Source organism: Macaca fascicularis, chromosome 8, assembly GCF_037993035.2.
Source record: "Macaca fascicularis isolate 582-1 chromosome 8, T2T-MFA8v1.1".
In the NCBI taxonomy this organism is placed as follows: Eukaryota; Metazoa; Chordata; class Mammalia; order Primates; family Cercopithecidae; genus Macaca; species Macaca fascicularis.
This window is the reverse complement of record NC_088382.1, coordinates 101,507,775-101,532,524: the sequence shown is the minus strand read 5'-3', so window position 1 is coordinate 101,532,524 and position 24,750 is coordinate 101,507,775.

The window sequence follows — 24,750 nt, the reverse complement described above, 5'->3', positions numbered from 1 at the left end:
AGAGGTAATTACAAAGTTATTTGAAAGCAACAATAGAAGATGCCAAGATTCACTGAGTGCTAATTACTATGTTAAATTCTTTTCTATCTTAATTTAAATGTTACAAAAACCTAGGGTGTTTTGTGAAGTTTACTATGTCTATTACCATGTCTATTACAATTATGATTGTTGTCCCATTGTACAGATGAGGAAACTGAGGCCCAAACAGTCTGAGTATGTCCCTAAGCTTACTCAGCTGGTAAGTAGAAGAGTGGAGATTCAAAGCCAACTTTGTGTGGCTCCAGAACCTGTGTTTTAGCCTCTCTGTTACACTGCCTGTGGGAGGGAAAGGAAGGGAAGGAACACAGAGTTTGGTGCCCTAAAGTGGTCTTGACAGGGTAGGTGAGTGTCAAGGAATGCTTCTTTGAGAAAAGGATTTGCTAGTGACTCCTTAGTCTTTTATCTCCCATTAGGATTCATCTGTTATTTTTTTTTTCAGCAAGGGAGGTCTAAAAGAAAAACTTCTGTTGGGCTTCCCATGAGAGGCTGCACAGCCTGGTGGTGAAGAACATAGACACTAATCTAGATTGCTTAGGTAAACATTCACTCCCTACTTAGGGGCTATGCCACCTGAGGCAAGAGTCTATAAAATAGAGCCAACGATTTCTACATCATAGGTTTATTAGCAGTGTTGAATTAAATGAGCTTATTTCTGTAAGATATTTACACATAACACATACTACACACCTATTAAATACATTTGCAAAGGTTACAACACATAAAATAGCTATAGAGATTCTTCTTTGGGGTAATTAATAACAAATGACTTTGCTTAAGAATGCCTCCTTGCTCCAAAACTTTTTTCATTACTAGTGGAACATGAAGGTTATGGGTGGCTAAATAGGGAGGAGGGCATTAAAATGAAACAGCTAAAGTCTAATCATTGGGTTTTATGAAAAGAGCCTAGCATTTGGGTTCAGACATTTCTGGATTCAAATCCTGCCTCTGCCTCTTGGATCTTGGACAAATCATTTAATAACTTTATTTTCAATTCCCTTATTGGTGAAATGAGAAAAATAACAACTCCTATAATTAAATAATTTTTAAATGACAGAGCTTGACAGAGTAGAGACTAAAATGTTAGCTGTTACAAATATTACCACTTATTTGCCAAGCAATTTAGAAAAAGCTAATTTATTTCTCAGCTTCACTTTGCTACTATATATCAAGACTTATTATAGTAGTTGTATTTTTGTAAACAGTATTAAAGTAGCCAAGACAGTGGGTTTTGATGCAGGGAAAGACAAAGAAATGAGTGGATAGAAATGACAGCCCATTAAATAGCTGTTTCTTTGTTTATCAGATGTAGTAGTTGACTTATGTTTAGGGATCATTTAAACAGATGAAAAACAAATTTGAGCTGCTCTAGAGGTGAATTTTCTTCCTCTTTTTTGTAGCTTAGCAGAAAGCTGGCTCAGCTGGACTGACCTAGTTTGTAAAAGATAGCAAGACCCTTGACTAGTGTTAGCATTCCAGGCTGGCAAGGCTCTTTCTAGGGCACCTGTGTCTTAAGACTTTGGTTTTAAGTATGCATAACCACTAGTGTTGTTCCTGGACCCAGAGATTCCTTGGAATATATTTTTTTTGGTACTCAGATAAACTAATATTCAAATATCTAGTTCTAACTAGTTACAGGACCAGTAAGTACTGTACTATACTATAACTATGTACCCTGATGTGGAAGCTGGACTTGTTCTCTCTTGGGGTACCTGCTGTCATATGTGTAGCCTGCGGATCTGGGCCAACCCCCTTCTGTTGGAATCTTGGCCATTGTGTGATGATGACCTATGCCTGCCCTATGCTGCAGAATAATGACAGTGCAAGGCATATGTTCCTTTGCTTCTCTCCCTCTATATTTTTAAATTTTTCTCCAATAAATTCTATATTATGTTTGTACCATGTGACACTACTGCTCTGTATCCATGACCCCTTTTCATGACACATTGCAAAAATATGTATCTTTAAATTACACTGTGAGCTGCACAGTGTTCTCACTGTGAGTGGCATGGTGACCTGAGACCAACCTCTGGTGAATAGTCACACTGAAAGAAATTGTGGGCAGAGTGTCCCACATTTCACTATTTAAATTATTTCTCTTTCTTCCCCTCTACCTCCCCTCTTTTCTTTTCACTGAGTAATTGTACTTGATTCATGATTCATGTAAGTTAAAGGCATATATGATTCAATCTTCCACTTTATTTTATGAGAGGTTTTGATGATTGCAGGGGAATGACCCACACAACACTTGGAAAGAAGTGGACAAGAGATGAGTGGTGTCCTCTCCCTGGAGGCCTGGATGATAGCAGAGGTGATGGTGGTCACCCATAGAGTGCAGCTATGGACAGTGTAGTGACAGGTTCACAAATCTTCAAGTCAAAGGCACCTTTTGGAAAAATCCTGAATCGGGCATGAGTGTCCCGGCTATACTTAGGCATAGCCTTAGAGCAGCCTAGGGGAAGTGTGACTTTGGCACAATTTTGCTGGTGAGTTTAGTGGGGCAACAACTGGATGCATCACCCATGCTGTAGGCAGCAGGAGATCTGAGTGGTGTTCTTCCAACAACCACTGCAGCTCCAGGAAAACCCGATAGGATCTAGTCTCTGCTTCTTTCCATGCTACATCACCAATCCTTCTTCCACGCTGGCCTTCTTGCTGCATTCTCAACACACCAAATATGCTCCTACCGCATGGCCTTTCCAAAGATCATTTCATCTACCTGAAAAGTTCTTACCATACATATCTGTATGTTTTGCTTCCTTAATTTCATTTTCTAGCTTAAAAGTGCCCTTATTAGAGTTGCCATCTCTGACTGTTCTGTTCAAAGTAGCTCACGTTCTCTGTTCCCTCCCACTGTCCTTGATAGTTCTTCATTGTGGTTTTCTATTTTCTGTATTTTCACTGGAATGTAAGTTTTGTGAAAGGAGGACTTTACTTTTATTCTCTAATAAATGGCCTGCACCTAGGTAAATGTCTATCACATTGTAAGTGCTCAGTAAATATTTGCTGAATGAATAAATACTTGGGTTTTAATACATCCACACAATCTCTCTGAGTGACAATAGTGCCCTTATATGTCACGAGGGAGATCTATTACTTCAAGACATGTGCCAAAAAGATTTACTATATTAGTTCATTTTCACACAGCTATAAAGACATACCCGAGACTGGGAATTTATAAAGAAAGTAAGTTTAATTGACTCACAGTTCCACATGGGTAGGGAGCCTCAGGCAACTTACAATCATGACAGAAGAGGCATGTCTTACATGGAGGTAGGCGAGAGAGCGTTTGTGAGTGCAGGAAAAACTATGATTTATAAAACAATCAACTCTCATGAGAATTCACTTACTATCATGAGAACTGCATGAGGGAAACCATCCCCACAATCCAATCACTTCCCTCCCAGGACATGTAGGGATTACAGTTCAATATGAGATTTGGATCATGACAAAAAGCCTAACCATATCACATACTTTTGTAATCTGCTGAAGAATCTCTACCAGGGAGATGATAAATGTTCTCAGTAATTTTTAATTTCATGAGGCAAATCAAGTAGGCAATACTACTTCTTTATTTTTTTAGTCTACTTCATTTATTTACGAAGTCTTAGACCCTAATGAGCTTTTCTAACAACATGGCCCACTCCAGTCTCTAAATCAACATGAAGCCTTTTGTTTAGGTTTTAACACCATTGTGCTATGTTTTATTCATTACTGTGTGGTTATTCTCCGGATGCTGTAACCCTCCAGTCGCCATTTCTACTTCCCAGTACTTCATCTTTCATTCTTTTCATGGCAAAAGTCATGTTTATCTTGCCTAATTTTGGTACTTTGGTGAACCCACTGGATTGCTAGTTTTCATGGGGTTCAAGGACTCCACTAATCAGTATCTTGTACTACTTTAATGACCACATGGAATGCAAGCCATTTTTTCAGATTGTGAGAGTCGATGTTAAATGGAACTCAATCTAAACCTGTTTTTTTAGACTCACTGGATAGCTAGCTCTTTCACACACCCAGTCTGCTGCTGTTTGTCATTATTTCTTGTTTATATTCAGCTCACCCATTTTTCCATTTCTGTGAATGTGTGTGCAGGCCAATTTTACTTCAACTTTAAAGTAGGATTTCATGAGATCCAATTAAGTATTTTTCTAATGCTCAAATATACAGTGTCTACTACAGGATTCTCCTTGTGCTCTAATTTTGTAATGAAACTGAAAAGAAATAAATCAGGTTTCTCTGGCATGAGTTGGTTGTTATAAACTCAGGCTGTTGATCACTTATTCTGTGTTCCTTTGGATTTTACAGAAATGTTTTTCAGTATGCTTCCACTATTTTGATTATGAAACCCTGATCATACTGTTTGTTTACTTTTTCGGGAAATCAGTAAAAGGCTTGATTTTTTCATATTTTTTGTTTTATCTCATTTTTCCTTTTAAAAATGACATTAATGTGAAATGTTTAAGGTGTCTTCCTGACAGATATATGCACATTTACACTATTAATTACTTATAAAGTAGAAAGTTTCCCAAATAATTTTATTCCTAAAAATACAATATTACATAAGCAAGTCCTTAGAAGGTAATACTCTGTCCTATAAAGTGAACCGTGGTTTTAGATTTGGAAATTTGCTAGTTTAATCATGAAGAAAGGACAGAGTCCGTCAATGTATTAGTTTTTTCAGCTGCTATAATAAAGAACCACACACTTGGTGATTTAAAACAATAGACACTCTTTCATAGTTTTGGAAGCCCTATATCAAAAATCAAAGCGTTAGCATGGCTATGCTCCCTCTGAAACCTGTAAGGGAGAATCCTTCCTTGCCTTTTCCTGTTTTCTGATACTTGGCAGCAATTCTGGACACTCCTTGCCTTGCAGCTGCATCACCCCAATCTCTGCCTCTGTCATTGCAGGGTGTTCTCCCTGTCTCTCCTCTGTGTCTATCTAAATACCCTTCCCCTTTCTCTTATAAAGAAACCAGTTGTTGGATTTAGAAATCACCATATCCAGTATGCCCTCATCTAAAGTTGGTTACATCTGCAAAGACCCTATTTACAAATAAGGTCACATTCACAGGTACCAGGGATTAGAAGAAGTTTAACATATATTTTGGGAGGATATGATTCCACTTTCTACAGTCAAATTCCCAAGCCTCTGAATCTTTAGCCAGCCATTGCACTGAAAATATACCAAGAGGATGATACAGACTGTGGTTGCTGACTCCTGTTTGCCCTCCAACTCTTGTGACCTAGAGAGGCCTAGATTAGAGGCAAGCTCTGCAACTTGTCCATTTTTACTTTTATATTAATTGAGTTCCAACCTCGTTCTAAAAGAGATTAAGAGTCAAAATCCAAAGAGGCAACGTATTCCCCAAATGGCAATGGGAGAGACAGAAAGATAAAGGGAATGAATTCCTCAAAAGAACTGCATACCAAACCAAGATCTTTCAGTGCCCATGCTTTCCCTGCTGAAAGTTCCACTTCCACTGTGGCTAATTAAAAGCTGGATCTTTATCAGCTGATTAGATGAAAGAAATGAGCTCTCTGTAGAGGTTGAATGCCTCAAATATTCCTCAGAGGCAATAATTTTGTCTTAATTATTTTGTAACTTAAAATAAAAGATTGCTTAAATCAGTGATGTGCTGGCAAGTTGGCTTTTTTTTTTTTTTAAAGTACTGATTTATAGCATTTATCAATTCACATGGTATGAATAAATATTCCCATGATGGTCAATCTCATGATACCAATGGTTTAACAACTGGCTTGAAAAACCACTGAAAATTGTACAATTAGATCTTTAGAACCAGTGGGGGTTGTTATAGCACTCCACTGAAGCAGTTCATCAGTTTGCTGCATGACAATTCAGAAGAGCCTGCAACGTCATGGAGAGCATCGATGGGAATATAGTCCCATTATGGTTTGGAACCTGGAACATGTGTAAAAGGGAGCATTCACTATCACAAAAACGTTCAGTAATTTTTATTTGTTAAAAGCTAATTAAATCGGCCGGGCACGGTGGCTCACGCCCATAATCTCAGCAGTTTGGGAGGCCAAGGTGGGAGGATCACAAGGTCAGGAGTTTGAGACCAGCCTGATTGACATGGTGAAACCCCATCTCTAATAAAAATACAAAAATTAGCCGGGAGTGGTGGCATGCACCTGTAACCCCAGCTACTCAGGAGGCTGAGGCAGGAGAATCACTTGAATCCCAGAGGCAGGGGTTGCAATGAGCCGAGATCACACCACTGCACTCCAGCCTGGACGACAAAGCGAGACTCCATCTCAAAAAAAAAAGGGGGGGGCGGAGCAAGATGGCCGAATAGGAACAGCTCCAGTCTCCAACTCTCAGCGCGAGCGACACAGAAGACCGGTGATTTCTGCATTTTCAACTGAGGTACTGGGTTCATCTCACTGGGGAGTGCCAGACGATCGGTGCTGGTCAGCTGCTGCAGCCCGACCAGCGAGAGCTGAAGCAGGGCGAGGCATTGCCTCACCTGGGAAGCGCAAGGGGGAAGGGAATCCCTTTTCCTAGCCAGGGGAACTGAGACACACAACATCTGGAAAATCGGGTAACTCCCACCCCAATACTGCGCTTTAAGCAAACAGGCACACCAGGAGATCATATCCCACACCTGGCCGGGAGGGTCCCACACCCACGGAGCCTCCCTCATTGCTAGCACAGCAGTCTGTGATCTACCCGCAAGGCAGCAGCGAGGCTGGGGGAGGGGCGCCCGCCATTGCTGAGGCTTAAGTAGGTAAACAAAGCTGCTGGGAAGCTCAAACTGGGTGGAGCTCACAGCAGCTCAAGGAAACCTGCCTGTCTCTGTAGACTCCACCTCTGGGGACAGGGCAATAACAAACGCAGCCGAAACCTCTGCAGACGCAAACGACTCTGTCTGACAGCTTTGAAGAGAGCAGTGGATCTCCCAACACGGAGGTTGAGATCTGAGAAGGGACAGACTCCCTGCTCAAGTGGGTCCCTGACCCCTGAGTAGCCTAACTGGGAGACATCCCCCACTAGGGGCAGTCTGACACCCCACACCTCACAGGGAGGAGTACACCCCTGAGAGGAAGCTTCCAAAGCAAGAATCAGACAGGTACACTCGCTGTTCAGAAATATTCTATCTTCTGCAGCCTCTGCTGCTGATACCCAGGCAAACAGGGTCTGGAGTGGACCTCAAGCAATCTCCAACAGACCTACAGCTGAGGGTCCTGACTGTTAGAAGGAAAACTATCAAACAGGAAGGACACCTACACCAAAACCCCATCAGTACATCACCATCATCAAAGACCAGAGGCAGATAAAACCACAAAGATGGGGAAAAAGCAGGGCAGAAAAGCTGGAAATTCAAAAAATAAGAGCGCATCTCCCCCGGCAAAGGAGCGCAGCTCATCGCCAGCAACGGATCAATGCTGGACGGAGAATGACTTTGACGAGATGAGAGAAGAAGGCTTCAGTCCATCAAATTTCTCAGAGCTAAAGGAGGAATTATGTACCCAGCGCAAAGAAACTAAAAATCTTGAAAAAAAAGTGGAAGAATTGATGGCTAGAGTAATTAATGCAGAGAAGGTCCTAAACGAAATGAAAGAGATGAAAACCATGACACGAGAAATACGTGACAAATGCACAAGCTTCAGTAACCGACTCGATCAACTGGAAGAAAGAGTATCTGTGATTGAGGATCAAATGAATGAAATGAAGCGAGAAGAGAAACCAAAAGAAAAAAGAAGAAAAAGAAATGAACAAAGCCTGCAAGAAGTATGGGATTATGTAAAAAGACCAAATCTACGTCTGATTGGGGTGCCTGAAAGTGAGGGGGAAAATGGAAGCAAGTTGGAAAACACTCTTCAGGATATCATCCAGGAGAACTTCCCCAACCTAGTAGGGCAGGCCAACATTCAAATCCAGGAAATACAGAGAACGCCACAAAGATACTCCTCGAGAACAGCAACTCCAAGACACATAATTGCCAGATTCACCAAAGTTGAAATGAAGGAAAAACTCTTAAGGGCAGCCAGAGAGAAAGGTCGGGTTACCCACAAAGGGAAGCCCATCAGACTAACAGCAGATCTCTCGGCAGAAACTCTCCAAGCCAGAAGAGAGTGGGGGCCAATATTCAACATTCTTAAAGAAAAGAATTTTCAACCCAGAATTTCATATCCAGCCAAACTAAGTTTCATAAGTGAAGGAGAAATAAAATCCTTTACAGATAAGCAAATGCTTAGAGATTTTGTCACCACTAGGCCTGCCTTACAAGAGACCCTGAAGGAAGCACTAAACATGGAAAGGAACAACCGGTACCAGCCATTGCAAAAACATGCCAAAATGTAAAGACCATCGAGGCTAGGAAGAAACTGCATCAACTAACGAGCAAAATAACCAGTTAATATCATAATGGCAGGATCAAGTTCACACATAACAATTTTTTTTTTTTTTAGCAGGTAATATTTTTATTTTATTACATATACTCAAAGAAAGTAATTACATGAATTTTTACTGTTTTTTTTTCCTTTTTTTAAAATTTATTTATTATTATAATACTTTAAGTTGTAGGGTACATGTGCATAACGTGCAGGTTTGTTACATATGTATACTTGTGCCATGTTGGTGTGCTGCACCCATCAACTTGTCATTTACATCAGGTATAACTCCCAATGCAATCCCTCCCCCCGCCCCCCTCCCCATGATAGATCCCGGTGTGTGATGTTCCCCTTCCTGAGTCCAAGTGATCTCATTGTTCAGTTCCCACCTATGAGTGAGAACATGCGGTGTTTGGTTTTCTGTTCTTGTGATAGTTTGCTAAGAATGATGGTTTCCAGCTGCATCCATGTCCCTACAAAGGACACAAACTCATCCTTTTTGATGGCTGCATAGTATTCCATGGTGTATATGTGCCACATTTTCTCAATCCAATCTGTCACTGATGGACATTTGGGTTGATTCCAAGTCTTTGCTATTGTGAATAGTGCTGCAATAAACATACGTGTGCATGTGTCTTTATAGCAGCATAATTTATAATCCTTTGGGTATATACCCAGTAATGGGATGGCTGGGTCATATGGTACATCTAGTTCTAGATCCTTGAGGAATCGCCAAACTGTTTTCCATAATGGTTGAACTAGTTTACAATCCCACCAACAGTGTAAAAGCGTTCCTATTTCTCCACACCCTCTCCAGCACCTGTTGTTTCCTGACTTTTTAATGATCGCCATTCTAACTGGTGTGAGATGGTATCTCATTGTGGTTTTGATTTGCATTTCTCTGATGGCCAGTGATGATGAGCATTTTTTCACGTGTCTGTTGGCTGCACAGATGTCTTCTTTTGAGAAATGTCTGTTCATATCCTTTGCCCACTTTTTGATGGGGTTGTTTGTTTTTTTCTTGTAAATTTGTTTGAGTTCTTTGTAGGTTCTGGATATTAGCCCTTTGTCAGATGAGTAGATTGCAAAAATTTTCTCCCATTCTGTAGGTTGCCTGTTCACTCGGATGGTGGTTTCTTTTGCTGTGCAGAAGCTCTTTAGTTTAATGAGATCCCATTTGTCAATTTTGGCTTTTGCTGCCGTTGCTTTTGGTGTTTTAGACATGAAGTCTTTGCCCATGCCTATGTCCTGAATGGTACTACCTAGGTTTTCCTCTAGGATTTTTATGGTATTAGGTCTAATATTTAAGTCTCTAATCCATCTTGAATTAATTTTCGTATAAGGAGTGAGGAAAGGATCCAGTTTCAGCTTTCTACTTATGACTAGCCAATTTTCCCAGCACCATTTATTAAATAGGGAATCCTTTCCCCATTTCTTGTTTCTCTCAGGTTTGTCAAAGATCAGATGGCTGTAGATGTGTGGTATTATTTCTGAGGACTCTGTTCTGTTCCATTGGTCTATATCTCTGTTTTGGTACCAGTACCATGCTGTTTTGGTTACACATAACAATCTTAACCTTAAATGTAAATGGGCTAAATGCTCCAATTAAAAGACAAAGACTGGCAAACTGGATAAAGAGTCAAGACCCATCAGTCTGCTGTATTCAGGAGACCCATCTCACACGCAGAGACATACATAGGCTCAAAATAAAGGGATGGAGGAAGATTTACCAAGCAAATGGAGAACAAAAAAAAGCGGGGGTTGCAATACTAGTCTCTGATAAAACAGACTTTAAACCATCAAAGATCAAAAGAGACAAAGAAGGCCGTTACATAATGGTAAAGGGATCAATTCAACAGGAAGAGCTAACTATCCTAAATATATATGCACCCAATACAGGAGCACCCAGATTCATAAAGCAAGTCCTTAGAGACTTACAAAGAGACTTAGACTCCCATACAATAATAATGGGAGACTTCAACACTCCACTGTCAACATTAGACAGATCAACGAGACAGAAAGTTAACAAGGATATCCAGGAATTGAACTCATCTCTGCAGCAAGCAGACCTAATGGACATCTATAGAACTCTCCACCCCAAATCAACAGAATATACATTCTTCTCAGCACCACATTGTACTTACTCCAAAATCGACCACGTAATTGGAAGTAAAGCACTCCTCAGCAAATGTACAAGAACAGAAATTATAACAAACTGTCTCTCAGACCACAGTGCAATCAAACTAGAACTCAGGACTAAGAAACTCAATCAAAACCGCTCAACTACATGGAAACTGAACAACCTGCTCCTGAATGACTACTGGGTACATAACGAAATGAAGGCAGAAATAAAGATGTTCTTTGAAACCAATGAGAACAAAGATACAACATACCAGAATCTCTGGGACACATTTAAAGCAGTGTGCAGAGGGAAATTTATAGCACTAAATGCCCACAAGAGAAAGCAGGAAAGATCTAAAATTGACACTCTAACATCGCAATTAAAAGAACTAGAGAAGCAAGAGCAAACACATTCGAAAGCTAGCAGAAGGCAAGAAATAACTAAGATCAGAGCAGAACTGAAGGAGATAGAGACACAAAAAACTCTCCAAAAAATCAATGAATCCAGGAGTTGGTTTTTTGAAAAGATCAACAAAATTGACAGACCACTAGCAAGACTAATAAAGAAGAAAAGAGAGAAGAATCAAATCGACGCAATAAAAAATGATAAAGGGGATATCACCACCGACCCCATAGAAATACAAAGTACCATCAGAGAATACTACAAACACCTCTACACAAATAAACTGGAAAATCTAGAAGAAATGGATAATTTCCTGGACACTTACACTCTTCCAAGACTAAACCAGGAAGAAGTTGAATCCCTGAATAGACCAATAGCAGGCTCTGAAATTGAGGCAATAATTAATAGCCTACCAACCAAAAAAAGTCCAGTACCAGATGGATTCACAGCTGAATTCTACCAGAGGTACAAGAAGGAGTTGGTACCATTCCTTCTGAAACTATTCCAATCAATAGAAAAAGAGGGAATCCTCCCTAACTCATTTTATGAGGCCAACATCATCCTGATACCAAAGCCTGGCAGAGACACAACAAAAAAGAGAATTTTAGACCAATATCCCTGATGAACATCGATGCAAAAATCCTCAATAAAATACTGGCAAACCGGATTCAGCAACACATCAAAAAGCTTATCCACCATGATCAAGTGGGCTTCATCCCTGGGATGCAAGGCTGGTTCAACATTCGCAAATCAATAAACATAATCCAGCATATAAACAGAACCAAAGACAAGAACCACATGATTATCTCAATAGATGCAGAAAAGGCTTTTGACAAAATGCAACAGCCCTTCATGCTAAAAACGCTCAAAAAATTCGGTATCGATGGAACGTACCTCAAAATAATAAGAGCTATTTATGACAAACCCACAGCCAATATCATACTGAATGGGCAAAAACTGGAAAAATTCCCTTTGAAAACTGGCACAAGACAGGGATGCCCTCTCTCACCACTCCTATTCAACATAGTGTTGGAAGTTCTGGCTAGGGCAATTAGGCAAGAGAAAGAAATCAAGGGTATTCAGTTAGGAAAAGAAGAAGTCAAATTGTCCCTGTTTGCAGATGACATGATTGTATATTTAGAAAACCCCATTGTCTCAGCCCAAAATCTCCTTAAGCTGATAAGCAACTTCAGCAAAGTCTCAGGATACAAAATTAATGTGCAAAACTCACAAGCATTCTTATACACCAGTAACAGACAAACAGAGAGCCAAATCAGGAATGAACTTCCATTCACAATTGCTTCAAAGAGAATAAAATACCTAGGAATCCAACTTACAAGGGATGTAAAGGACCTCTTCAACAAGAACTACAAACCACTGCTCAGTGAAATAAAAGAGGACACAAACAAATGGAAGAACATACCATGCTCATGGATAGGAAGAATCAATATAGTGAAAATGGCCATACTGCCCAAGGTAATTTATAGATTCAATGCCATCCCCATCAAGCTACCAATGAGTTTCTTCACAGAATTGGAAAAAACTGCTTTAAAGTTCATATGGAACCAAAAAAGAGCCCACATCTCCAAGACAATCCTAAGTCAAAAGGACAAAGCTGGAGGCATCACGCTACCTGACTTCAAACTATACTACAAGGCTACAGTAACCAAAACAGCATGGTACTGGTACCAAAACAGAGATATAGACCAATGGAACAGAACAGAGTCCTCAGAAATAATACCACACATCTACAGCCATCTGATCTTTGACAAACCTGAGAGAAACAAGAAATGGGGAAAGGATTCCCTATTTAATAAATGGTGCTGGGAAAATTGGCTAGCCATAAGTAGAAAGCTGAAACTGGATCTTTTCCTCACTCCTTATACGAAAATTAATTCAAGATGGATTAGAGACTTAAATATTAGACCTAATACCATAAAAATCCTAGAGGAAAACCTAGGTAGTACCATTCAGGACATAGGCATGGGCAAAGACTTCATGTCTAAAACACCAAAAGCAACGGCAGCAAAAGCCAAAATTGACAAATGGGATCTCATTAAACTAAAGAGCTTCTGCACAGCAAAAGAAACCACCATCCGAGTGAACAGGCAACCTACAGAATGGGAGAAAATTTTTGCAATCTACTCATCTGACAAAGGGCTAATATCCAGAACCTACAAAGAACTCAAACAAATTTACAAGAAAAAAACAAACAACCCCATCAAAAAGTGGGCAAAGGATATGAACAGACATTTCTCAAAAGAAGACATCTGTGCAGCCAACAGACACATGAAAAAATGCTCATCATCACTGGCCATCAGAGAAATGCAAATCAAAACCACAATGAGATACCATCTCACACCAGTTAGAATGGCGATCATTAAAAAGTCAGGAAACAACAGGTGCTGGAGAGGATGTGGAGAAATAGGAACACTTTTACACTGTTGGTGGGATTGTAAACTAGTTCAACCATTATGGAAAACAGTATGGTGATTCCTCAAGGATCTAGAACTAGATGTACCATATGACCCAGCCATCCCATTACTGGGTATATACCCAAAAGATTATAAATTATGCTGCTATAAAGACACATGCACACGTATGTTTATTGCAGCACTATTCACAATAGCAAAGACTTGGAATCAACCCAAATGTCCATCAGTGACAGATTGGATTGAGAAAATGTGGCACATACACACCATGGAATACTATGCAGCCATCAAAAAGGATGAGTTTGTGTCCTTTGTAGGGACATGGATGCAGCTGGAAACCATCATTCTTAGCAAACTATCACAAGAACAGAAAACCAAACACCGCATGTTCTCACTCATAGGTGGGAACTGAACAATGAGATCACTTGGACTCAGGAAGGGGAACATCACACACCGGGGCCTATCATGGGGAGGGGGGCGGGGGGAGGGATTGCATTGGGAGTTATACCTGATGTAAATGACGAGTTGATGGGTGCAGCACACCAACATGGCACAAGTATACATATGTAACAAACCTGCACGTTATGCACATGTACCCTACAACTTAAAATATAATAATAATAAATAAATTATAAATAAATAAATAAATAAATAGACAATAACAACAACAACAAAAAACTAATTAAATTAACAAAATGATAGCACATGTAAAATTATCAACTATTTCAAAACTTATAATCTTCAATGTTGGTGAGGATACACTGACATGAGGTATATTACACATGGCTGGTGGATGTTTAAATTGATATAAACTTAATGAAAATAATTAACTTTTACAAGAAGCTTGACAAATTTCATGTTCTTTTATGTTGTAATTTTTTGTTATGATACTTCTAGAGTAATTTTTTGTTGTTGTTAAAAAAAGTTATCAAGCTCTTTAAGGTACTTAAGTCCCTTCTAACTACCTCTCCAACTTCACCCTCTTCCTCTTCCCTCTCATATACGCTCCAACCATACTGCCCTTTCTAGCATGTCTCAAACATAGACAAGTACCTTCCCTACTTTGCACTTTCCATTTTCTCTCCTGCCCTTTGTTCCTGCATGACAGTTGCATAACCAACTTCCTCGTTTAATTCAGCTCTTATCAAATATTATCCTTTAGACAGATAACGCTGCCTAAAACAGTAATGCCTCTATCATGCTGTATTCTTTTGCTCTGAAGTAGTTTTCCTTGTAGTACTTATTATTTTACTTTATTTATTTATTTGTTTATTTTTGTCTCCTCCTACTATATAGGCTCCACGAGGCAGGGATCATGTTTATCTCTTTTACTGTGGAATTACCATCCCTAGAACAGTGGCTATCATGCAGTAGGCAGTCAATGCATATTTGTTGAAACAAGAAATGGATGAGTAAGTACACGAATGAATCTCAAAAATCTTTTATTTACACATATTTCCCTTAGTTTTTTTCTTAGAATCTTGTTACTATTTTCTTGTAAGTATGTACCACAATTTATTTCATCAATCCTCTATTAAAAGATATTTAGGTCATTTTAAGTGTTCCCTCTTGTATTAAATATCCTTGTATGTATATCTTTATATACACCTCATATCTATAGGCTAATATCTAGAACTAGAATTTCTGGGTTAAACAATATATGCTTAAAATATCAGTAGATATTTCCAAATTGCCCTCAGAAAGAGACATATGGCCCTGTTACCTTACAGGAGCATGAAAATAAAAATTAAAAAAAGAGTTAAGTGGATTTGCATTCTTTGACTACAAAAAATTTTATAAAATCCTAATTCTGATTTTTGAAACAAAATTGGTTTACAAATAGGTCTGGATAGATATTTAAAATTCTTGAAAAATATAGGTACTTCAAACCAAAAGCCAGCCTCAGGCTTGATGAAGAAATATGAGAAGAATTTCTATATTAAAACAAGACAAAGATGCTCACCCAAGACAAAACTGTTGGATGTTTCAAGACTTTGGAGAAGGTTGATGGATGAGGCATGACATAATGAGTTGGGTAATCAGGGTCAACAGGGCATTTCAGATACAGATGTGCAGTTGTATACTGCACAAGGGTACACATATAAGAGAATACATTCACATGATAAACATCACAGATTTGTGTATTATGATTTTTTTTTTTTTTTTTTTTTTTTTGGTGATAGTGGGAAACCATATTGTTCTAAGAAAATCAGGATGGGCCAGGCGCGGTGGCTCACGCCTGTAATCCCAGCACTTTGGGAGGCCGAGACGGGCGGATCACGAGGTCAGGAGATCGAGACCATCCTGGCTAACACGGTGAAACCCCGTCTCTACTAAAAAATACAAAAAACTAGCCGGGCGAGGTGGCGGGTGCCTGTAGTCCCAGCTACTCGGGAGGCTGAGGCAGGAGAATGGCGTGAACCCGGGAGGCGGAGCTTGCAGTGAGCTGAGATCCGGCCACCGCACTCCAGCCTGGGTGACAGCGAGACTCCGTCTCAAAAAAAAAAAAAAAGAAAAGAAAAAAGAAAATCAGGATGTTATGTCAAGTTTGTGAGAGATGAAAGAAAACTATCTTGAGGAAGAATGCCTTACCCTAATCTTCTCAAAAGTAGAAAATGGGCAAGTTTTGGCTCCAAAAGACAGCATCAAACATGGCCCGGCTCAGGCCATCCATTTTATTAGGAGCTAAGTGGATCCAAGCTAGAAACTGACCACCTGTTGTCACTGGGTGAGTGCTCTATGTGGCCTGGACTGACGTGCCTCAAAATCAGTTTCCTCATTGTAGTCTGGGGAGGATCATCCATTGACAGCTGTTTGTCAATTGACAGCTAAAGATCATCTGGCAGAAGTGAGGCCTGCCCAACCTCTGAGATTTCTTGAGACCTATGACTTTGCCTACCCAAAGCTTACTTAAGCCTCCTTAGAGGGTGGGATTCCTGACTTGAAAGATGGTGGCATGGGAAGAAAACTTCCCAGGACTTGTTTCCAGGTGAGACAGATGGTCATATATCTATATCTATATCTATATCTATATCTATATCTATATCTATATCTATATCTATATCTATATCTATCTATCTATCTATCTATATCTATCTATATATATAGATATATATCTATGTCATAATATTATTTGATAAATTCAAGGAATTATAAATGCATGGTATCCAGGAATAGAATTCTCTACAACAAATCCAGATCCTTCAAAAGAAAAGAAAGATTTTAGAAATAGAAGAAACTGATGACCAGAATAATATAAATGAAAATTGGGTCAGATTGGAATGAAGATGAACATAATTAGTGCAACACACAAATTCCCTATTTTTAAACCAAAATGGCCTTTATTGTCCACATATCCAAGTCTCTCTTGCTTATCAACTATTTGTACAAGTGCCTGATTGATACTATACTAGGGTGAGGTGTCATCACAGGGAAGGAGAGGCATCCCTGGAGCTCTGAACTTCCAGACACATGGACCCAATCCCACAGGGGAAAAAAATATATTTCTCAATTTTTGGTTGTTCCCAGAACAGACCAATTCCCTTATTTATTCTGTGCTTTAGAATGCATTTCTCCACCTAAAAATATTGTAAGTGATACTAGCCCTGTTTATAACAGCCTTTTAAAACCACATCATATTTATATTATTTATTTGCTATTCCCATTTAATGCTTTCATCTGACATTAGAAAGCATTTTATTTTCAAATGCATTTAGAAAAAATATAAAAGGATGATAAAATGATTTAAAGGCATAGTCTTGAACTGAAATTGAAAATAAAAGAAGTTATGACTTGAGAGAGTATGAGTCAAATGCTAAAAAAGTCTTAGATTTGTTTTGCTCTCCATTTAACAAGTATTTTTTTAGGTACCACATATATTAAGAATTATTGTAAGATATTATAAAAGGTAGACAAGGAATAGGAGGTGTGGCCCAAAGTTGATGAGAAGCTTGTTGTTCAATAAGGAGATGAGACATGCTTGCATGCAAATAACAAGAGAGTCAGGGGTTAAATAACAGAGCACCAACAGGTTGTCTGTGCCACAGTGAGTCTACAAGCACAGCCTGCTATGTTACAAAATAATTCAAAGTTAATGGAAATGTAGAAAAGATTTCTTGGAAGGAGCAGAATTTGAGCTATATTTTAGGCTAGGCAGTATTCTTTCAATTCATTAAGCAACATGAGCAGTGACTTTCAGACCGAAAATAAGCATGAACTCTATTTCCAAAACAACCAACTCAAATGAAACAGATGATTCATTTTGTACAGAAAGTTTGGATAGTCAGGAGGGAGAGGATGGAGGGAGTATTGGAGGTGCCAGATTATGGGATGACTTAAAATCTGGCCATAGACACTCGTCTTAACTGTACACACAATGGGAAATTATTGCCAGTTGTATTAGTCAGGCTTCTCCAGAGAAACAAAACCAATAGGAGATACACACACACACACACACACACACACACACACACACACACACACACACAGTCATATACTGCATAATGATGTTTTGGTCAATGATGAATCACACATATAACCTTGGTCCCATAAAGTTATAATATTATATCTTTACTGTACCTTTTCTACATTTAGATACGTAAAAACATTTATCCCGTGTTACAATTGCCTACAATATTCAGTACTGTAACATGCTGTACAGGTTTTTAGACTAGGAAAAACAGGCTATAATTATATAACCTAGATTTGTAGTAGGCCTATGCCATCTAGGTTTGCTTAAGTACATTCTATGGTGTTTGCACAATGACAAAATTGCATAACAACACATTTCTCAGAATATATCATTGTCATTAAAGGATGCATGACTGTATATACATATGTGAAATTTATTATAAGGAATTGGATAAATGACTAGCAGCTAGAAGTCCCTGGAAAAGGAGGCTGGATTTGCCATCTGGACAGTGGAGACCCAGGAACGCTGGTGATATACATTCCATTCCATGTCCAAAGGCCAAAGAACCAGAAACACTAATGGTTTAAGTTTTAATCCAAAGAGAGGAGACCAATGTCTCAGCTCAAGCAGTAGGGTAGAGGTGGCTAATTCAAACTTTCTCTGCCTTTTTGTTCTATTCAGGTCCTCAACAGATTGGATGAGGTTCACCTGTATTGCAAAGGGCCCTCTGCTTTACTCAGTCTACCAATTCAAATGTCAATCTTTCCTAGAAACACAAATCTCAAAGCATTAGGTGTTTGACTTGGAAATGAAGAGGTGAGGCCAAGTTTTGTGCCTGGATGAAGCATTAGCAAAAATGAGAATTTTCTTGAGGGAAAAATCTGGTTTCAGAGGAAGATGATTTAGACTGATTTTGCACACTACATTTCTCATATTCAAGTCCAGATTTAGGCAACTGGAGATGTAGAGCTTGGGTCTGAAGTCATCACTGAGTGTTATGCTATGGTGAGCATAAGAGGTAAAGGTCCTTTGGCCTCCCAGATGACCCAAAATTATATAAAGTCTGATCAGTGGCTAGAGGCATTTTTATGTATATAGTAATCAAATATGTAAGTTTTAATACACTTTAGAGCCTATAGTTCTCAGAGCATAGTGGAACCAGCGAGAAAGGATCATAAAATAGAGCATTGAAGAAATAAAAATGGAGGCACAGAAGATGGTAGAGGGTCAAAGGAAAGATAACTCCTAAGGCAAACCTTGCTGGAGGTGGCAGTGGTGGTAGGTCAGGGACCTCTGATAGGGGTTGGAAGCCGAACAACCTGGAGGAGCAGGGAGAGCAGTAAGAAGAACAAATAGACCTGAGCTGGAAAAGGAGGCTGGAAAAACAGTTTTTTGAAGGTAATCAAGTTGCTGATCACTTTCATAATGAAAATAAAGTAATACAATATACCATCTGATGTTAAGTGTTTATAATTCTTACTATTATTATTAGTAATAAGTTTTATTTATTTTAAGTTCTGGGATACATGTGCAGAATGTTCAGATTTGTTACATAGGTATACATGTGCCATGGTGGTTTGCTGCACCTATTAACTTGTCATTTAGGTTTTAAGCCCTGCATGCATTAGGTATTTGTCCTAATGCTCTCCCTCCACTTTCCCCCACCCCACGAGAGGTCCTGGTGTGTGATTTTTCCCTCCCTGTGTCCATGTGTTCTAATTGTTCACTCCCACTTATGAGTGAAAACATGTGGTGTTTGGTTTTCTGTTCCTGTGGTTAGTTTTCTGAGGATGATGGTTTCCAGCTTCATTCATGTCCCTGCAAAGGAAATGAACTCATTCTTTTTTACGGCTGTGTAGTATTCCATGGCATATATGTGCCACATTTTCTTTATCCAATCTATCGTTGATAGGCATTTGGGTTGGTTCCAAGTGTTTGCTATTATAAATAGTGCTGCAATAAACATGTGTGCATGTGTCTTTATAGTAGAATGATTTATAATCCTTTGGGCATATACCCAGTAATGGGATTGCTGGGTCAAATGATTTTCTAGTTCTAGACCCTTGAGGAATCACCACCACACTGTTTTCCACAATAGCTGAACTAATTTACACTCCCACCAACCATGTAAAAGTGTTCCTATTTCTCCACAGCCTTGCCAACATCTGTTGTTTCCTGACTTTTTAAAAATCGCCATTCTATCTGGCATGATATGGTATCACATTGTGATTTTGATTTGCATTTCTCTGATGACCAGTGATGATGAGCTTTTTTTCATATGTTTGTTGGCCACATAAATGTCTTCTTTTGAGAAGTGTCTGTTCATATCCTCTGGTTACTTTTTGATGTTTTTTGTTGTTGTTGTTTTTGTTTTGCTTTTTTTTTTCTTGTAAATTTGTTTAAGTTCCTTGTAGATTTTGGATATTTGACCTTTGTCAGATGAGTAGCTTGCAAAAATTTTCTCCCATTCTGTAGGTTACCCATTCATTCTGATGATGGTTTCTTTTGCTGTGCAGAAGCTCTTCAGTTTGATTAGATCCCATTTTTAAATCTGGCTTTTGCTGCAATTGCTTTTGGTGTTTTAGTCATGAAGTCTTTGCCCATGCCTATGTTTTGCCTAGATTTTCTTCTAGGGTTTTTATGGCTTTGGGTTTTACATTTAAGTCTTTAATCCATCCTAAGTAAATTTTCTTATAAGGTGTAAGGAAGGGGTCCAGTTTCAGTTTTCTGCATATGGCTAGCCAGTTTTCCCAGCACCATTTATTAAATAGGAAATCTTTTCCCCATTTCTTGTTTTTGTGAGGTTTGTTGCAAATCAGATGGTTGCAGATGTATGGTGCTGTTTCTTAGGTCACTATTCTGTTCCATTGGTCTATATATCTGTTTCAATACCAGTACCATGTTGTTTTGGTTACTTCAGCCTTGTTGTACAATTTGAAGTCAGGAAGTGTGATGCCTCTAGCTTTGTTCTTTTTGCTTAGGATTGTCTTGGCTATACAAGCTCTTTTTTCATTCCATATGAAATTTAAAGTAGTTTTTTTTCCCCTGTGTCTGCAAGGAAAGTCACTGATAGCTTGATGGGAATAGCATTGAATCTACAAATTACTTTGGGCAGTATCACCATTTCACAATGTTGAATCTTCCTACCCATAAGCATGGAATGTTTTTCCATTTGTTTGTGTCCTCTCTTATTTCCTTGAATAGTGGTTTGTAGTTCTGCTTGAACAGGTCTTTCATGTCCCTTGTAAGTTGTATTCCTAGGTATTTTATTGTCTTTGCAGCAATGGTGAATGGGAGTTCACTCATATTTGGCTTTCTGCCTATCTATTGTTGGTGTGTGGGAATGCTTGTGATTTTTGCATATTGATTTTGTAGGCTGAGACTTTGCTGAAGTTACTTGTTAGATTAAGAAGTTTTTGGGCCAAGACAATGGGGTTTTCTGAATATACAATCATGTCGCCTGCAAACAGAGACAATTTGACTTTCTCCTTTCCTATTTGAATACGCTTTATTTCTTTCTCTTGCCTGATTGCCCTGGCCAGAACTTCCAATACTATGTTGGATAGGAGCGGTAAGAGAGAGCATCCTTGTCTTGTGCCAGTTTTCAAAGGCAATGCTTCCAGCTTTTGCCCACTCCATATGATATTGGCTGCTGGTTTGTCATAATTAGCTCTTATTATTTTGAGATATGTTCCATCAATACCTAGTTTATTGAGAGTTTTTAGCATGAAGGGATGTTGAATTTTATCAAAGCCTTTTTCTGTATCTATTGCGATAATCATGTGGTTTTGCCATTGGTTCTGCTTATGTGTTGGATTACATTTATTGATTTGCATATGTTGATCCAGCCTTGCATTCCAGGGAGGAAGCCGACTTCACTATGGAGGATAAGTTTTTGATGTGCTGCTGGATTCGGTTTGCCAGTACTTTATTGACAATTTTCACGTCAATGTTCATCAGGGATATTGGCCTGAAATTTTCTTTTTTTGTTGTATCTCTGCCAAGTTTTAGTATCAGGATTACGCTGGTCTCATAAAATGAGTTAAGAAAGAGGTTTCCTCTTTTTCTATTGTTTGGAATAGGTAGAAGGAATGGTACCTGCTCCTCTTTGTACCTCTGATAGAAATTACTGTGAATCCGTCTGGTCTGGGCTTTTTTTTTTTGGTTGGTAGGCTATTAATTGCTGCCTCAGTTTCAGAACTTGTTATTGGTTTATTCAGGGATTCGACTTCTTCCTAGTTTAGTCTTGGGAGGGTGTATTTGTTCAGGGATTTACCCATTTCTTCTAGATTTTCTAGTTTATCTGCATAGAGGTGTTTATAATATTCTCTGATAGTGGTTTGTTTTTCTCTGAGATCAGTGGTGATATCCACATGATCTTTTTTTTTATTGTATCTTTGATTCTTCTATCTTTTCTTCCTTATTAGTCTAACTAGTAGTTCATCTATTTTGTTAATCTTTTCAAAAAATCAGCTCCTGGATTCATTGATATTTTTGAAGCATTTTGTATCTCTATCTCCTTCAATTCTGCTCTAATCTTAGTTATTTCTTGTCTTCTACCAGCTTTTGAATTTGTTTGCTCTTGCTTCTTTAGTTCTTTTCATTGTGATGGTAGAATGTTGATTTTAGATCTTTCCAGATTTTTGTTGTAGGCATTTAGTGCTATAAATTTCCCTCTTAACACTGCTTTAGCTGTGTCCCAGAGATTCTGGTACATTGTCTCCTTGTTCTCATTGGTTTCAAATAACTTATTTATTTCTGCCTTAATTTTGTTATTTACCCAGTAGTCATTCAGGAGCAGGTTGTTCGATTTTCATGTAGTTGTGCAGTTTTGAGTGAGTTTCTTAATCCTAAATTCTAATTTGATTGCACTGTGGTCTGAGAGACTGTTATAATTTCCATTCTTTTGCATTTTCCAAGGAGTGTTTTACTTTCAGTTATGTGGTTGATTTTAGAATACATGCTATGTGGCACTGAGAATGTATATTCTATTGATTTGTGGTAGAGAGTTCTGTAGATGTCTATTAGGAACACTTGGTCTAGAGCTGAGTTCAAGTCCTGAATATCCTTGTTAATTTTCTGTCTTGTTGATCTGTCTAATATTGACACTGGGGTGTTAAAGTCTCCCACTATTATTGTGTGGGAGTCTAAGTCTCTTTGCAGGTCTCTGAGAACTTGTTTTATGAATCTGGGTGTATTTACATTGGGTCTTGACTTTTTATCCAATTTGCTAGTCTGTGTCTTTTAATTGAGGCATTAACCCATTTACATTTAAGGTTAACATTGTTTTATGTGAATTCGATCCCATCATCATGTTGCTAGCTGGTTATTTTGCACATTAGTTGATGCAGTTTCTTCATAGTGTCATTGGTCTTTATATTTTGGTGTGTTTTTGCGGTGGGTGGTACCAGTTTTCCTTTCCATATTTAGTGCTTCCTTCAGGAGCTCTTGTAAGACACACCTGGTGGTGACAAAATCCCTCAGCATTTGCTTGTCTGTAAAGGATTTTATTTCTCCTTTGCTTATGAAGTTTAGTTTGGCTGGATATGAAATTCTGGGTTGAAGTTTCTTTATCTTAAAAATGTTGAATATTAGCCCCCACTCTCTTGTGGCTTGTAGGACTTCTGCAGAGAGATCCACTCTCAGTCTAATGGGCTTCCCATTATAGGTAACCTGACCTTTCTCTCTGCCCTTAACATTTTTTTCCTTCATTTCAACCATGGAGAATCTGACGATTATGTCTTTTGGTTGCTCTTCTCAAGGAGTATCTTAGTGGTGTTCTCTGCATTTCCTGAATTTGAATGTCAGCCTATCTTGCTAGGTTGGGGAAGTTCTCCTGGATAATATCCTGAAGTGTGTTTTCCAATTTGATTCCATTGTCCTCATCACTTTCAGGTACACCAATCAATGTAGGTTTTGTCTTTCCACCTAGTCCCATATTTATTGGAGGCTTTTTTTGTTCCTTTTCATTCTTTTTTCTCTAATCTTGTCTTTATGTCTTAGTTCCGTAAGTTGATTTTCAATCTCAGATATCCTTTCTTCTGCTTGATCTATTGAGCTACTGATACTTGTGTATACTTCACGAAGTTCTAGTGCTGTGTTTTTCAACTCCATCAGATTGTTTATATTCCTTTCTAAACTGGTTATTCTACTTAGCAGTTCATGTAACCTTTTATCAAGGTTCTTCACTTCCTTACATTGTGTTAGAACATGCTCCTTTAGCTCAGAGGAGTTTGTTATTACCCACTTTCTGAAGCCTACTCATGTCAATTCATCAATCTCGTTCTCTGTCCAGTTTTGTGCCCTTACTGGAGAGGAGTTGCGATCATTTGGAGGAGAAGAGACAGTCTGGTTTTTGGAATTTTCAGCATTTTGTGCTGCTTTTTCCTCATCTTCGTGGATTTATCTACCTTTGATCTTTGAGGCTGATGACTTTGGGATGGGCTTTTTGTGTGGGGGTCCTTAATGTTGATATTGATGTTGTTGCTTTCTGTTTGTTAGTTTTTCCTCCTAACAGTCAGGCCCCTCTTCTGCAGTTCTGCTTCAGTTTGTTGGAGGTCCACTCCAGACCCCATTCACCTGGGTATCACCAGTGGAGGCTGCAGTACAGCAAAGGTTACTGCCTGCTCCTTCCTCTGGAAGCTTCGTCGTAGAGGGGTACTGGCCTGACGCCAGCCAGAAGTCTCCTGTATGAGGTGTCTGTTAACCCCTGTTGGGAGGTTTTTCCCAGTCAGGAGGCACAGGGGTCAGGAACCCACTTGAAGAGCCAGTCTGTCGCTTACCAGAGCTGGTGTGCTGTGCTGGGAGAATCTCTCTTGTCAGGATCAGCCACTCTCTGCAGAGTTGGCAGGCAGGAACCATTAAATCTGCTGAAGCTACGCCCACAGCCACCCCTTCTCCAAGGTGCTCTGTCGCAGGAAGATGGGGGTTTTGTCTGTAAACCCCTGACTGAGGCTGTTACCTTTCCTTCAGAGATGCCCTGCCCAG